Source organism: Thamnophis sirtalis, unplaced genomic scaffold, assembly GCF_051295495.1.
Source record: "Thamnophis sirtalis isolate CommonGarterSnake01/CBP01778 unplaced genomic scaffold, rThaSir2_p1.2 scaffold_2, whole genome shotgun sequence".
In the NCBI taxonomy this organism is placed as follows: Eukaryota; Metazoa; Chordata; class Lepidosauria; order Squamata; family Natricidae; genus Thamnophis; species Thamnophis sirtalis.
The window spans coordinates 145030232-145047522 of record NW_028261382.1 but is presented as its reverse complement, the minus strand read 5'-3'; the positions used below and the strand labels follow the sequence as shown (position 1 = coordinate 145047522).

General features: G+C 40.5%; 1 protein-coding gene across 4 annotated transcripts in view; it reads right to left on the bottom strand.

Annotated features, from left to right (window-relative positions):
- Positions 1-17291, bottom strand: part of GAREM1 (GRB2 associated regulator of MAPK1 subtype 1) — a 114969-nt gene that overhangs the window by 49066 nt on the left and 48612 nt on the right. The window contains exon 1 of one of the 4 annotated variants that reach the window (XM_087707118.1): positions 10664-11530. The exons of the other annotated variants lie outside the window; for them this stretch is intronic. The gene's annotated coding sequence lies outside the window, so the exon portion shown is untranslated. Of the gene's footprint in view, positions 1-10663; positions 11531-17291 lie in introns of those variants that run through there. 4 annotated transcript variants of the gene reach the window in all.

Sequence of the window (17291 nt, the reverse complement as noted above, 5' to 3'; positions counted from 1 at the left end):
GACCCCTTTGGGGGTCGAAAGACCCTTTCACAGGGGTCGCCTAAGACCATCGGAAAACACATATTTTCGATGGTCTTAGGAACCGAGACACCAATTTTATGGTTGGGGGTCACCACAACATGAGGAACTGTATTAGAGGGTCGTGGCACTGGAAAGGTTGAGAACCACTGTTTTACAGTGACATAGTATGTTGAGGTGTGCAGCAAAGTCACTTAGAACCTAATCAAGAACTATCCAAGCATAATAAAAATCATGTGCTATGAAGTTATCAAAAGAAGCAGTATTTCGTTTCTCAAAGGTTTGTCACCTGTATGCTTTAAGTTTTAAACATGCTTCTGTATACTCTCAATTCCTGAGGTATTTCTTTTTGAATAGGCAATTAAGCAAGAGTGAGCAACCATCCCATGTTATGAACTTGGTGTAAACTGACTGCAGAGATTACATTCCAACCAATTTTTTCCAATTATGTTTCATAATATTCTAACAAGGAATTCTAGGAAAGTTTTATATGTATAAATAGATAAAATACTGGGGTAAGAAGGTGTGTGGGTGTGTGTGTATGTGTGTGTGTGTAAATTGGGGGAAGATTCTATTTCAATATTTCTTAGTTCCGTTTGTTTTTTATTGTCATTTCTGAATTATCTTTAGTACTTTGGTTAGGATTTATTTTGGGTATCTTTGTACTTTTTTTTAACTCCTTTGAAAATAAAATTGGGAGGAAAAGCATATTAAGGAAATTCACATATCTAATACAACAAAAAAGTTCTAAAATGTATATACTATATAAGCCAAGCTATGTAATAACTCCCATGACATCTAACTTTACAGAGAAGATTTTCAGAAGATTTCCGGACAATGATATACATAGGGAAGATCGTATTAGAGCTGGAATTCAGTTTTAAGCATGTTTACTCAGAAATAAACTACATGAGTCAGCTGTCCTTTAGTTATCCTTAATTAAGGCATGCTGCTTTAACCATCTCACATGGATTTTTATAGGAAAGATGCATCAGCAGTTTTCCATTAAGAAATATTAATCCAATGCTTCTGGTTTTTTTTTTAAAAAAATCTATGAGCAATAAGCTTAAAAAGGATCTCTCCCTCCCTTCCTTCCTGTAGTGATAAAAAGAACTGAATAGGTCTCATTTCTATTATAAATACTATTTCTGCTGCTCTAGAGGAAAGAGGGAATGGCCTTAAAGGGGAGGAGGAAGAGGCAATAATCAGGCCTACAAGACCAACGCAACAGGGCTTCCGGGGGGAGGTGCTTGCCGCCGACGGTAGCTTAACGAAGCTGCCCTCAGAGTTTTGGTTCGTATATCTATTTAAGATCTTAGATATCTCTTTTTCCAGGCAAGGAAAAAGTAGGGAGGGACCCCAGCTAGCTAGAGTCCTCTTTGTAGCTCACAGCCTTTTTATCTTTTGGCTGTGAACGAAAGAGAGTGATTCAATGAAAGCTGAGTCATTTACTCCGGCCAGAGCTTCTCAGCTGTCTTTTTTCAGCTCAAGGCGAGTTACCCCCCCCCCCACCCTCAGTACAAGATTTTGCAATTAACTTGTTAAAGATCAATCTGAGCAGTGATCATACCGGTGAACTTTTTTTTTCTCTATTTAAAATACCAGCTTCAATTTTACCAAAGACTCCTTTGTTTAATTTTTTTTTTAATGCCGAATTTATAGCTTCCGCATTTTTTATAACGATATATCTTCAGCTTCCTGGACAGAACTAAGGATATAACTCTTTACAAATCAATTAGCCCCGTTCTTTCGATGATTTCCTTTTATCAACTGCCAGGGGTTTGCTGAAATTACCTTATCTCAAACTAATGTGAGTAAAGATTCTGTTTGTTTTCTTTTTATCATGGCACCGAAATCGAAGCAGCCCAGACGCTCTTTTACATCGCAGGCTTTTGTTGCAAAGCCGCAGCTCTTATCTTCCACGCCCCCTACTGGAGAAGTGCTAACGAAAGAATTTCTTTTTGAAACTCTCAATGAATTTAGAGAGGAGATGAAGCAATTTGTTACAGATTTATATGGCAAGCTTGATGCTAAGATTGCCCAAACAAGAGAGGATGTCATGGGAGTTATGACTGTGATGACAGACTATGTTGCTGGAATTGAAGATAAGCTGGAACTCTTGGAGCAAACTAATTCTAACCTGATATCTAAAATTGAGGTGTTACAACAGGAAGTTGAAAATGCAGAAAAACAACTGGTTATGACAAATTATAAAAAGATGGAGCTGGCTTTAAGAGTTAGGGGACTACGTGAAAAGCAACAGGAGAACTTGAAACAGACTTTTTCAGAAGCTTTCAGTCGTTTGGTGGGAAGTCCGGGACTCAACTTTGATGGGCAGATTCAAAAAATTTACCGCCAGAATTCGTGGGCAGCAAAACAGAGACAGCTTCCGAGAGATATAATTATATATTTTGCTACAAGAGAATCCAGAAAGGCGATATTACAAGAGTTTTATAATACCAGGCTGCGAATTGATGGACAGGACCTGACTGTTTTTAAAGCAATACCACTTCAAATGTTGAGAGCTAGGAGAGACTATGCTTTTCTAACTAAAGAACTCAGAAACCGTCAGATACAGTATAGATGGGATGTGCCATCTGGTATTATAGTTACATTTGATGACCAAAAATATCACCTAAGCTCTGTTTGGGAAGCCCGAGATTTTTATTATGAGATCCTAAAGGCGGGACACCTTGAATCACCTGGACTTGAAGAAAAACAAAGAGAAGGAGAAGAGAAACAACAAAATACACCATTACAAGACAGAAAGTATCGCTTTCCCCTTCCGGAAAAGCAGAAGATCAAACAAGGATCCAGCCGTGTTCCCAGACGAATTGAAAATAAAGCGGATCGCAGCAACATTTATGAACACCAGCCATTGAATAAGGAGATATTCATGAAACCATTATAACAGTGAAAGTAAACATCTTGCTATATTAAATAGCATAAAAATGATATAATTTTTTTGCAAGGAAATTATATCAAATCAACTGATTTAAAATATTTGCCTTATTTTCAATTTGAACAATACTTTGTGACTTTTGTTTTGCATAAAATTGGTTTAGTTGTACATCGATGAAGAGACATTAAGGTTGAAAGAACTGATGCTGTTCTCCTTGGAAGATATTTTGTATGGGACTTAAAAAAGATTTGGTGGATAACTCTGAATTTTTATATAAGCTGTTGATGACTTATTTTCCAGGGTGAGGAGGGCGGAAACTGTGGTGTTCCTGGATTGGGGTTCAGGTTGAATGGAGTTGGGAGGTGTGGTGTAGATGGGAGGGTAGTGAAGGTTGAATTAGAGCTTACTTTGAGACAGAAAGTAAACTGATTTTTGTATAAACTGTTACTTGAATATAATGACTGGAAGGATATACCCGGGGAGTTTGCAGGAAGGCGGAGCAAATATGAGAGGAGTATGGATGAAGATAAAATATATCTATGTATATGTATATGTGTGTGTATGTACATATATATGTGTATATGTATGTATATGGACACGGGTAGAGGCAGGACGAAGAGTTAGAAAAAGAAACCGAGAGAAGAATTTGAGATGTGTTTAAATTGCTTTATAGAGAAGGAGGTATAAAAGGGACAAATTAAAGGTTTGGAAATAGACAGATATTTAGATAAAGAGATAAGGTCCATAGCTAGAGTAGAACTCTATTTGGATAATTTATTTGGTTTCAATAGAGTTTGAAATCCTGCAAGTAATTAATTAATTGTGATCAGGAATGAAGTACATTGTTTAAGTCTTAATAATGATGGGAAGCTGAGTTCAATGAAAAGAATTTATTGATTTTTCTCATTTTTTTTGGTTTTTTTTTAATTTTCTTCTTTTTTTTAATCTTTTAATTTTTAACTTACTTGGTTTTATTATATTCTAGATTGTGTTTGATAAAAAGCTATACCGGGTATGGGATCTGGGAAGTCAAAGGGGGGTAGGGAGGGGGGATTACAGGGGGCAGGGGGGGAGGGGGGAAACATAGTTTCAATTTTCAAAACAATAAGAATGCACCTGTATACTGTTGCTCCTTTTTTTTTCCTTTTTTTTTCTTTTTTTTTCTTCCTTTTTTTCTTTTAATGTTAGTATAAAATACAAATCGAATAGATTAATGAATAGTAGAAATACACCGAAGTAAGGAGTAGAGGGAAAGAAGAGGGAGGAGTAGAGAGGGAGTGAGAGGGGAATGTAAGGAGGGTGAGATGGGGGAAAGGGGAGAGAGGCGTGTTAGAGGGGGAGGGGAAGTAGAAGAGGGGAATGTTGGAGGGGAGAAATGAAAGTTGGAGGGGGAGAAGAAAGGGTGTATGGAGGATGAAGTGTTATGTTGGTTTCCTATGGTGGAATATAAGATGAGTTGTGTTTAATCGCACAGTATACAAGTGATTGTAAAATGAAAATGAAAATAAAACAAAGTTGAATTTTAAAAAAAAAAAACAAGACCAATGCAACAGTCATAACTACAAGATTCTGTTACCACAGCTTTATAATAAAAGTAGTACTGACCTACATGGCATTGGTTTTCCAGTCTGATCTATCTTGAGGGACTGACAATTTATTATTATTATTATTTATTCCATTCTAACTTTACCTTTTCAATTTGCTCTCTGTACTAAGCAAACATCCATTACAAATGCAAATCATCCTCACTTCTCCCTAGCATCTTTATATACAAACAAAAATGTGCATAGGAAAGGGGAGGGGGGCTTCCAAACAAATCAAGAAGTTTGCCGCAACTGTGATTGAAGTCTTGCCTTTTTTACAAACCTGTCTTTTGCCAGAAGACAGCAGCTAACTGGAAAAAGCACTACAGCGATGTGCTTGGTTTCTTTTTCCCAGCAAAGTGAGCAACTGATATCTTTCTAAGTAGCTTAGATCTTGTTCCAGCCCATTTTAACTTGGTCAAAAATAGTGTAATTATGACTCATTTACTTTGATAGTTGACAATGCAAAGGATCTGCAACTTCTCATAATAGAATTAAAGAGGCAGAATGAAAAAATGGGACTGAAATTAAATATAAAGAGCAAACTAAGGGCAAGAGGTACATCAACCAGTCTTAGATTTGACAATTAAGATACTGAAGTAATGGATGGCTTCTGTCTTTTTAGGATCAACCATCAATTTTTTTAAAAAGCAGTCAAGAAAAACCCAAATACAATAAAGAAATGCAAGAATCAGAACAGTACAATAATGGTATTTCCTTTGAGATTCTAGGGATGCAATAATTGGACTTCGGAGAAGCAGGATAGAAAAAGTACTGACATTTTTGAAATCTGTTGTTAGAGAAAGCTATGGAAAGCCAAGAAAACAAACAATGGGTCATCAAATAAATCAAGTCAAGAGTTCTCACTCAAGGTACAAATGACCAGATTCCAATTATTATAGTTCAGACAAATTATGTGAATATTTGGCTGTCTGGAGAACACTTTAGTCATCATAGAAAAGACAAAAGGAAATAGAAGAAGATGACCAACAACAAGGTGGATGGATTACACTATTCTAAGACCAAAATGCTCAGGTTAGAAACAGACTGTCATGGGCAAAATCTATGTGATTTCTTAGAGTTGACACTGATTTGATAGCACAAAATCAATAACTCTGTAGACCTTACTTAACCCCTTCCCTTTACCCCACAGTTGCAATATAATCCAGCTATTCGGAAGCTGGGTTAAGGATCAAGATAGACTATATTATTTCTGAGAGTGGCAGTTCAAATCTTTAATTTCAGACTTTGGAAGAGATTATTATTTAAAATGTGATTATTCTAAATTCATTTTTGACCAAACTGTCCCCCTTGAATGAAAGACTTGGCAACAGCAGTTGGAGAGGTATATGGGAATGGAAAAATTCAGAAGAAAATCAGACATAACTGTAGGAGTGTGCAGGCCACATAAGACAAATTTTTAATTGATGCTATGCCAGGGTAAATGTCTTAAGATGTTCTAAATTATATTTGATTACGCCTTGAATAATACTCTCTGCTTTCATCCTAGGAAAGCATAACTCCATATGTTCCTTTTCTAATTTCTTCCCCCCACCATTACAAAGCCACCAAGCTGAAAGAGCATGTGCATTTGATTCCCTCCTGCCTAATGGATTGTGCCTTTCTTCCTCATTTAATCAACCATCATTGAACATTAGTGTCTCACTAAACCATGATCGGAAGTAAATTTGAAACATATCAAACCAAACTGAACACAAGGAATGTTGGAACCCGAGAGGTTTACAAGCTGAAAATGCAGCACAACATAAAAATATTATAGATTACTGAGCAATATTACATTTATTTCTAAATCTGCTACAAGTCTAAAAGGCAAGAATATGAAATACACTCCATTGGGACCGTGTTTCCCCAAAAATAAGACAGGGTCTTATTTTCTTTTTACACACAAAACATGGCTTGGCCCTTATTATGAGGGGAGGGTTTATTATTTTGAGGTTGCCGGGTGGCTGCTCTCTTGCAAGAGGGCTCCCAAAGAGTCGGACACAGCCTCATGGGCGAATGGCTGTGTTGTGCTGTCGCAGCAATGCAACACAGCAGCCATGAAGCGACCACACTCATGAGCAGCCACCTGACAAACATCCTTTCCAGCCAGGCTCAGCGCCATTCACTGACCTAGGGGGATCGCCAAGCCGCATGAGCGCCTGTTCGCCACCGCCCGACTCCCGCGGCTTGGCGCCTTCAAAATGGCAGTGAATGGCACTCTGCACGGCTGGAGAGGGGGGCTGCGTGAACGGCTGTTCCACTCTTGCTCGTGTGCCTCCCAGCCTCACGATGCCCTGGCCCAGCTCTTTCCACAGAGCCAGGGCACCTCCGCTGTCGCTGCATGGCTTTTTCTGCAGCTTCCAAACAGAGTCTTCCAGCAGTGGCCGCTCTGGACATACGCTTTATGGTTGTATGGTCTGCCGGCAGCTGGCCCACAACCATAGAGCGTATGCCCAGAGCGGCCACTGCCGGAAGACTCGGTTTGGAAGCCACAGAAAAAGCCATGCGGCAGCAGTGGCAGCAGCAGCAGCGGAGGTGCCCTGACTCTGCGGAGATGGGCCAGGGAATTGTGAGGCTGGAAGGTGCGCGATGAGAGCGGAACAGCCACTCGTGCAACCCCATTCTCCAGCTGTGCAGAGCGCCATTCACTGCCATTTTGAAGGCGCCAAGCCGCGGGAGCCAGGCGGCGGCGAACAGGCGCTCACGCGGCTTGGCGATACCCCTAGGTCAGTGAATGGCGCTTTGCCTGGCTGGAAAGAGGGTTTGCTGGGTGGCTGCTCATGAGTGTGGTCACTTCATGGCTGCTGTGTTGCGCTGCTGCGACAGCACAACACAGCCATTCGCCCATGAGGCTGTGCCTGGCTCTTTGGGAACCCTCTCGCAAGAGAGCAGCCGCTCGGCAACCCCCCTCTTCAGCTGGGCACAGAGCCGCTCACCAACCTAGCGGTATCCCAAAGGTGCTAAGCAACGTGATCATCTTTGCCTCCCCCCTGGTTCCCGTGGCTTGTCACCTTTGGGATACTGCTAGGTTGGTGAGCGGCGCTTTGTCTGGCCGGAGGTGGGGGGGTTGTCCAGGGGGCTTATTTGCGGGAGAGGGCTTATATTTTTGCCCACCAGAAAAATGTGGCATGGCCTCATTATCAGGGCATGTCGTAATTTTGGGGAAACACACTTGACCCCATACATGTCATGGAGCAATGGTGAAGGTGTGAATTTTTGACATATTATCTATTAAAACAGACAATAATATTACATTTTAATATTCTTTATATTTAAAGTTTTCTAAATTTTAATTTTGCTAATTTCTTGCAATTAACCTTGAATTAATTCAAGGTTTGCCTTGAAGGAAAAGGAAATTTTAAAAAAAATTCAGTTGAACAGATTTATATATTATAGCAATAGCAGTAGACTTATATACCGCTTCATAGGCCTTTCAGGCCTCTCTAAGCGGTTTACAGAGAGTCAGCATATTGCCCCCAACAATCTGGGTCCTCATTTTACCCACCTCGAAAGGATGGAAGGCTGAGTCAACCCTGAGCCGGTGAGATTTGAACCGCTGACCTGCTGATCTAGCAGTAGCCTGCAGTGCTGCATTTAACCACATCGCCACCTTGGCTACTTTAATATTATTCTATATTTCCCTCCTAAAAAAATTAGTACAGCACATATTAAATATCAATTTATATTCCTTAAGATAACCTTTCTCCCGATTCTGTCTGAGCTACATTTTTTTAAACCTTAAATGACATGGCTAACAGTCAAGATTATGTCTGCATTTATCAGATTGAAGAAGTCTGCAGTAGGCATTTATTGGTTCTCAAATAAGACTTGATAAAGATAAAAGCCTTGGAAATGTGATTAAAGGACAACAAAGAATTCACTATTGTCCTTACAAATTCTCAGAAATGTTCTTCATTCTAGAAAGGCAGATTTGTTTGAAACTCCCCCTGACAGGCACAAAGTATATCATTAGGGTGACAGCAGAATGTAAATAGTTACTTTTTAAACAAAAGTGTGATGGAAAAGGAAAAATATTACATCTAAGGGTAACATAGCAACATATGCTAGAACTACACCAACTATGAAATTGCAACCTAAAATGAAAGAATTTAATTTAAAAACTGACACAGAAGTAATGTCTCAGTTGAGTTGTGGACCACTGACTCCTAATAATCAAATTTGTTACAGAAGTAGAGATTGACCCAATTCAAAACACACTAAAGCTTGCTTTCTTATATATAACCCAATACAGGTAGTCCTTGACTTACAACAGTTCACTTAGTGACCGTTCAATGTAGTGGTGGGATTCAAAATTTTTACTATCACTTCTGTGGGTGTGCCTTGGTGGGTGTGGCAGGGGAAGGATACTGTAAAATCTCCATTCCCTCCCCACTCCAGGGGAAGGTTATTGCAAAATCCCCATTTCCTCCTGATCAGCTGGTACTCAGGAGGCAGAGAATAGATGGGGGCGGGCCAGTCGGAGGTGGTATTTACCAGTTCTCCTAACTACTCTAAATTTCTGCTACCAGAACTGGTCAGGACCTGTTAAATACTAGCTCTGGTTCAATGTTACAATGACACTGAAAAAAGTGACTGTTTCCACACTTATGGCTGTTGCAGTATTCCCATAGTCACATGATTTACATTCGGATGCTTGAGAACTGATGCACATTTATGATGGTTGCAGTGTCCCAGGGTCAGGTAATCACCTTTTGTGACCTTCTGACAAGCAAAGTCAATGGGGAAACCATATTCACTTACAACAGTGTTATTAATTTAACAACAGCAGTGATTCACTTAACGAACGTGGCAAGAAAAGTTGTAAAATGGGACAAACTCACTTAACAAATGTTTCACTTAGCACAAAAATTTGGGGCTCAATTGTGGTCATAACTCTAAGACTACCTGCACACATTATATTGGGGGGGAGATGTTATGCAATCCTGCTGGTAAAAAAAATGTGTTTTCTTCATTTTCCCCACCTTGTCTCCTTTTTGTCTACCCAGGATCTGCCAGAACTGAGGTTGTGTATGATGTGTGCAGGCAACAGGAAATTTGGCAAAAAGTATGTTCTGGTTTTCTGCCAATGGGAGTATTTTAAACAGACTTCTGTATGGGGTAGAGGGATTTTATCTTCTGTTGGGATTAGAGGTGGGTTCCTACCGGTTTGGACTAATTCGGCTGACCAGTAGTGGTTTGCTGGCCTGGATCATCAGAACTGGCAGCGACCCAGGCCTGCCATGCCTCCAAACCAGTGCCCCAGTTGGTGTGGCATGGTTTTTTAAAAATGTTTTAATGTTCTGCGCATGAGCGCAGTGCGAAAGCAAGAGAGCGTGTGTATAAAATTGTGCGCGCACCGAACCAGTAATGCCAGCAGCAACCTACCCCTGGTTGGGATTGCTGAATTGTTGCCGCCTATTGTCTGAAGCCAACGTAAGTGATGGTGATCGTGAGAGATCCTGAAAAGGTTAATCAATTACCTGGAGGATTACTAGATCTCTACTCTAATTAAGAGAATGATCCTGTGGGAGCCAACCACTGATTCAATGCATGGATAGTTTGTTCTTTTTTTGATAATAGTTCTCTACCCCTCGCCACTTAAAACAACAAAGATGAAAATGTCAGTTTTTTTAAAAAAAAGTTTGCATCTTCCATACACTGTAATTTGAAACTAAAAAGCATAACTAAAATAGTAAAAGAAAAAAACAACAAGAAAAAGCAAAATAAATAGATGCTGTTTTCTTCGATCAAGTAGACTGTGTCAATTTCTGAAAGTAATTTCTTAATGTGTCTTTTTGGATTTAAATTTATTTCATGAAACAGCTTAGTCAACAGCACAATAATATATGGAAGATGTCTCTGTGAATGTAAATTAGAAAGGGTTTCCCCCTCCACCCAGATAAAAATAAATTAATTCAAGAATTAAACTGACCAAGACGCCAAAAAAAAAAAAAAAAGAACTCTGATACCTCAAATAATAAAAATAATGAAGAATAGCAGGAGGCCAATAACAGAACTAGAAATCAACCTTGTTGGAGAAGTGGAAGTGGGTGGTAGGATAAAGGAAGGCATTTTCTCTGAACTTTGCCTTCTAATCCCAGAAATATAATGCCACTGTTCTATATTATGAGAGCAAAGAAAGGCATTTTATACACACAGTTTTGCTGCTGTTGATCAACAATCTCCACCTACTCCCTGAACTCATGATAAGCGCTTGCTCAAGTTCATCGCTTAGATAGCTCTGAAAAAGGAAGGAGATCACAGAATTGGAAAGGGCATTTAGGTCATAAAGTTCAACTCAGATTTGATGCAGGAATCTCTATTAACTCTTTCCTATCCAAAGGCTGTGTATTCTCTGCTTCAAAACATCCAGTGAAGGAGAAAACATCCTCTCTCCAAGTAACTGTATTATTATCAGTTGCTCTTGTAATGTTCTTTTTTCTAACTTCCAGTGGAATAATCTATTTCTTGTAAATGGCACATGGCTTTAGGTATCTGATGAGGGATATTAATGTCCACCCACAGATTCATTTGCAGGTAGTTCTCGACTTACGACCTGCTGCTTAGTGACCAAAGTTATGACCGACGTCGCAAAAGGGACTTACAAACCAATTTTGAGTTTTTGAAATTGCCTTCCCTTGCTTTGGGCTCTTGGCAACTGGCCCATATTTACGTCATTTGCAGCATCTCATAGTCAGGTGATTGTGATTTATAACAGTTTTGCTGGAAACCAACATTCCGGTTTCTGACAAAACCCATCCCATTCATTTACTTAATAAAGGCTGCATTCACTTTATGACCACTGCAAAAAAAGTTGTAATATCATGTCCGGTCAAAGGTGACCTTCTTTACAATTGGAATTGGAATTGCTAGGCTCAAATATGGTCATAACTCAAGGACTGCCTGTAATCTCAAAGTTAACTGTGGCCACCTTTTTTCATAGGACTTAGTTTCTAGTCCCCAGTTTCACTGCTATTGTCTCAATCTATTACAGTTTCACAGAATCCTCGTTAGAGTGAGGCGACTCAATTCTTCAGGTGGGGCCTCACCAATAAAATGGAATAATTTCTTCCCATGATTCAAAAATTCTATAAAAGAGAAGTGGAGCAGTGGTTAGAATTCAGTAATGCAGGCTAATTCTGGTGACTGCCTGCAATTTGGCAGTTCGAATCTCATCAGGCTCAAAGTTGACTCAGCCTTCCATCCTTCCAAGGTCAGTAAAATGAGGACCCATTGTTGGGAACAATATGCTGACTCTGTTAACTGCTTAGAAGTCAAAATGCTATTGCTATAGCTGTTGATTCAGCCAATTTTGTTTTTGCAGTGAAATCATGGTAGTGCTGAACCTCGTGTCACCTCTTAATGCTACATTTAATAAGAAACAACTGACTAACTTGATTCCACTTTCCAGTACAAATGCCCATCATGGACAATGGATTTGCTTAACAGCTGCAGTGTTCACTTAATGTGGTGATCCACTTCATGATTGACATAACTTATGGCTGTAATTCTAGCCTTAATTACGATCATAAGTTGAGGACTATCTGTACTGTTCATTGTGATCTGAACACTTCCAACCTGACTCCTGCTGATTGCCCATTGTTTTCAATGTGTTCACAGCTCAAATGGCCTTAACTACAGAAATATAAGCTGAAAATATAGAAGTATGATTTCTATGAGGAATGCTTTTGAGTAGACACTCATTATATTTTTCTGTAGCTGTAGGTGTTCTGTAGTCTGTGTTCCCAGCTCTCTGGTGACATTACTTTCCCCCTTTAAAATCAGAATAAAAAATAATAATGCATCTGTTCTTTTTATCATCCAACTAAAAGAGCAGCCCACTATTGGGTGGAATCTTAACTCCGGTGCCATATGTTTTTCTCATCCAACTGGCAAATTTATACTACTCTGTTCTTTTACATTAGAAATTCAATAAAGTGGGAAAGGTTTATTGAAAAACTGGAATAATGACTTCAGTATCAGCAAGGTGATTTCTTTTCTTTTTAAGAATTTTAATGCAGGAAACCAACTGTGGCACATTTTTATGGCCAACAGATCCCACCACCTCACTATAAGCAGCTTTTGGTAGAACTTAGAATTCTAATTTACAAAGGCCAAAACTTTCAGGATTTCTTTAGTTTCTCATCTCTTATTATCAATTAATCAAGCAAGATCACAGTTTTTCCCCAGGCTCTTCCGTTCTACAGAGTGGAATGTAATTTTTATTATAGTGACAAGAAGATAAGCTTTACTTAGACATACACCTTAAATTAAATCAAGTTAACTGAGAACACCCAGCACGTTGTATGAACACTTTTTTCAGAGTAATTTGTTTTTCATTACTTGCTTTTCACAATTAAATGGAGTGCTCTTCCATACACATATACCAATTAGTTTTCTGTGACTGTATATTATGAATAAGGTACACAATAAGTATTTGTTCACAAATTGCTCAAGCAACAAGCTTCAGTTCAGCAACAGACATCGCCTGGTAACACAATTCAGTCACAGTCTGAGAAATCTATGATGTCAGTTGCTTTAATAAGTTAAGGCTGACGTGACTGGCATTAGTTCCCAGACATGAACTGCTTTTGGTTTCCATACGGAGGATTCTGATTGAGGATTCCAACCACACTTACCAGCATTTTCTAAACCTAACCACACATGTTTCTGAACATCTGAGTGGAAGTTAAATAGAATGACTTAATCCAACAACATAGATAGATAGATAGATAGATAGATAGATAGATAGATAGATAGATAGGTTTTTTTAGTACCTTCCTCTTAAAGCAGTAAACCTCAAATGTAGTACATACTTGCCAATCATTTTTTAAAAATCCCTTTTAACCAAATGAATATAATTGGCAACCAAGGACTGCATATACTTTTCCCTATCAAAATTATTTTGGAATTCCTATGAAGACCATCATTACTACAATAACTTCCAAACTCAGAAGCCATCCCAAAGAAAATCCACACCCAAGAGAACATGGGAAACACATGACAAAAGGCAATGATGCCTTACTTGGATTCATCACTGTTGAAATTAGTGTTGTTTTTACATTCATCTACTCAGGATATGAAGTAGGCTCAATCTCCACACTCATATTCTCCCTCCCTCCCCTCCCCACCCCATCTGCCTGTCTGTCTGTCTGTCTCTCTCTCTCTCTCACACACACACACTCACACACAGATTAACTCAAAGAGTTATATAGCAAATGAGTGTTTGTCATGAAAACAAAAATAAAGAAAAACCAGAGAGTAAATGAAAAAAGAATATTTGGGGATTAAATAGAATTAAATAGAATGAAATAGAGAAAGTGCAGCAATGGTGGTAATATGGCATAGAAAGGAGCCCGAAAAAGGTGTATTAGCAAAGAGATATAATGGGCACAGTCTGGAACAGAGCATTTGGCTGTAGCTGGTTAATAGTCTGAAGTGTCAGGCCCTTGAGATACAGATAAATGGGACCCACTAGGCTACATTTGTTCACTTCCTGCACAAAGGAAATGAATCTGTTCCTTTTCTTCTCAAAAACCAACCACAAAAAAATGTTAAAATATGTAAAAGCAGACAACTGGGGGCTTTCAAGATATGTTTGACCAGAACTCCAATTACTTCCAAAAGCACCAAGTTAGTGCAGGCTGATAATCTCCCAAATAGTTCTTTGAAAAGAACAGATGAAAAAAGAGGGAGAAAGGAAGAGTGTGAATATATTTTAGTTCTATAATTTTGTATCAATGGATGCAATAAGTCAAATATAATGACAAGGATAAACTGATCAATAGATGAAATAACAGAGGGTGAGCCCTATGAAGCGGTATATAAGTCGAACTGCTATTGCTATTGCTACTTTTAGTAGCTGTGTTAAAGACCCCGAAACAAGATGGCAGAGGAAGCAAAATGTTTAGAAGCTGACTTCTCCCCCATCCAAGGGCCACAGCAATCCTAGCCAGCTGGAACACAGCTGTGGAGACTCACTGTTCCTCTTTCTCCTTCCCACTCACAAATTCTTCCTTTTTGCTTTTTCAAGCCTGATTGTTAAAATGTGACTTTGGCTCACACAGTCAATTTCTTGCCAAATTTTTGCTCTGACCCAAGTATTATTTATTTGACACAGAAATTATCCTTCTCACTTCGAAGCAGCAGAACAGCAGTAATTAGCCCTGAAATATAATTCATGTATGGAAGTCCCATGATGTTGCAGGAGGGAAAAAGGGGGATGTCTCAGTAGCCAGTCATTTGTTTCAGTGGAAATTTGATCCCTACAACATTCCACTCAGTTACATTTCTAAGAAGCTACAATGATCTGCTCCAGCCTTCCTCAATCTGCTGTCCAGATGTGTTAGATCTACTACTGTTCTTGCCAGATAGAAATTGTTAAGTGTTGTATTGGGGATAGGCGAGGGGACATCAAGTTAGGGAAAGAGATGCTAACCTGCCTAAAAGTAACAAATATTGTAAGAGTTCATACCTAAATATACTCTGTTATCTGTGTTTGTTAAATAGCTGACTTTACAATTAAGATGAAACCATATTTTCATTTATTTATTTATCACATTTCTACATCGCTCATCTCACCTACATCACTCTAGGCAGTTTACAATCAAAATAAAAAGTGGTATAAAAATGTAACACAGCTAAAACAGAGTTAAAAATGAAGTTAAAATTAAGATATTACAAGTTTTAAAAGATGGTGGGACTACCCTCATGTCACAAGCCATCTCGCACAGTCACATATTACACTTTGACCTCCATCACAATTGGCAGAGCTAGTTGGAAGGCCAGAAGAGTGGGGGCATGCCTCACTTCTGGGGCCAAGATGTTTCAAAGGGCAAGGATGATGGAGATGTAGACATTCTTCTTGTATTTAAGCCAGTCAAAAATTATTTAACCAAAGGGATCTGCAACATACCTTCTGCCTGACTGGGTGGGACAGGATGATATGATTGGGTTTCCTCAGATATCCTGGTGAAGGGCTTTAAAGATAACAAACATCTTGAATTTGAAGCAAACTGGGACCCAAGGCAGCTTATCTAGCAGAGATGCTACAAGTGCAACCTTAGGGGTGCCCAGAATTGCTCACATCACTACATTCTGCACCAATCACAGCTTCCGGATAATCCTTAAGAATAGCCCCACACAGATTGCCTTGAAGTAGTCTATATGGAAGATGACCAGGATGGATGTGACTAAAATAAAGGGTTCTCAATTTAGGAAAGGGTGTAACTAGCACACAACATGAAACTAAGCAAAGGGCTTTCTAGCCAAAGTTACTCACTGCTCCTTCACCAGAACTGGTGTGTCCCAAGAGAACTTACAGATCACATACCTGTTGTCGTATAACTCCTTGTGTAGGTGTGGCGGTCACCCATGGCCCAGTGCATAACAGGGCATGCAGAGCCACGCTGAACCACACAGGAAAAAACAAACTCCATAACATCCTGATAGTTCATAACATAACATCCTGATAGTTCACTCTAGATGTGCCTTACCCAATGACGCCCAGGATTTGACCATATATAGACAGAACTTCCCTGAGCAGTAGATTAGCAATTGTAGTTTTACAGGCTGTCTTAAATCACATGCTGATTGCTCCTCCTGCCTTTGTCCTATCTCAATAAAAGGGGCTCCCAGACCCCCAATCTGGGTCGCCTCATCCCAAGAGAGCTCGTGTCCGTGTCTTTTCTCAACATTGGCCTCATGAGGCGAACCACGGGTACTTCACATTTGGTGACCCCGACGTGATTACCTGTGTCGCCCGCCGTTCACTCACCCCCGACTGGGCAAAGTCTCACAACCAGGCCGTCCATCAGCGAACGGAGCACCCTCCCAAATTGTGAGTATGGGCTCGGGCTTCTCGAAGGCTCAGACTGCACACCTGTAGGAGCTTCGGGATATCGTCAAATTCTCCATTGCAATCTCTCAAGCGGCAGATCACCCGCTTCCCATACCCCCGGAAAAGCCGCCCGTCACCTACACTCACATCTGTGAGACGGCGCGCTTCAGCATGGGCGTCTTCGTGCTCCGCGCCGGCTCCTGCATCCCTCTACACGACCACCTGGGCATACAGGGGCTGCTGAAGGTCCTCTACGGCACCCTCTGCATCGCCTGCTTCGACGAGCAGCCCGAGGAGCCCCAGGATGCCCCCAACGCCGATGCTTCCGCCGACGCCTCCGAGGCCGCCTCCTGCCCCGGCCGCCCTCGCCGCTTGTGCGCCTTGCTCTGATCGCACCGCCTCTACACGGCCTCCGTGCCGCCCTGCCTGCTCTCCCCGCAGCGGGACAACCTGCACCAGATCGTGGCCAAGGGTGCCGGGCCCGCCGCCTTTCTCGACATCCTGGCGCCGCCCTACGACCCGTTCTATCTGGGGCAGTACAACCCCATGAAGGATTAAAGACAGTAAGTTCCCAGATAGAGAGGAGCCTCCAATCCACAGCCAGTCTATCTTACAAGGGGTTTTTTGAACCATATTCCCCATCCAGACCCATCCAGTCACCAGGCATAGTGAAAAAGCATTCACAGCATCACTTACTTGACCTGGGTCAGAGAGACACATCTGGGTAACATCAGAATACTGAGGATACTTCAATCAGTGGCAATGAATTATTTCACCCAGATAATCCATTTATGGAGATATTAAACAGGAGCAGAAAGAGCACCAAATCCTGTGGCATCCCACAAAGCAGGGGCTGTGGGCACAACCTCTTGCTCCCTATCTACACTGCTTGAGACTAGTCTTGGAGGAAGGTGGTGAAGCAGCACAAAACTGTGGCCTCCATGCC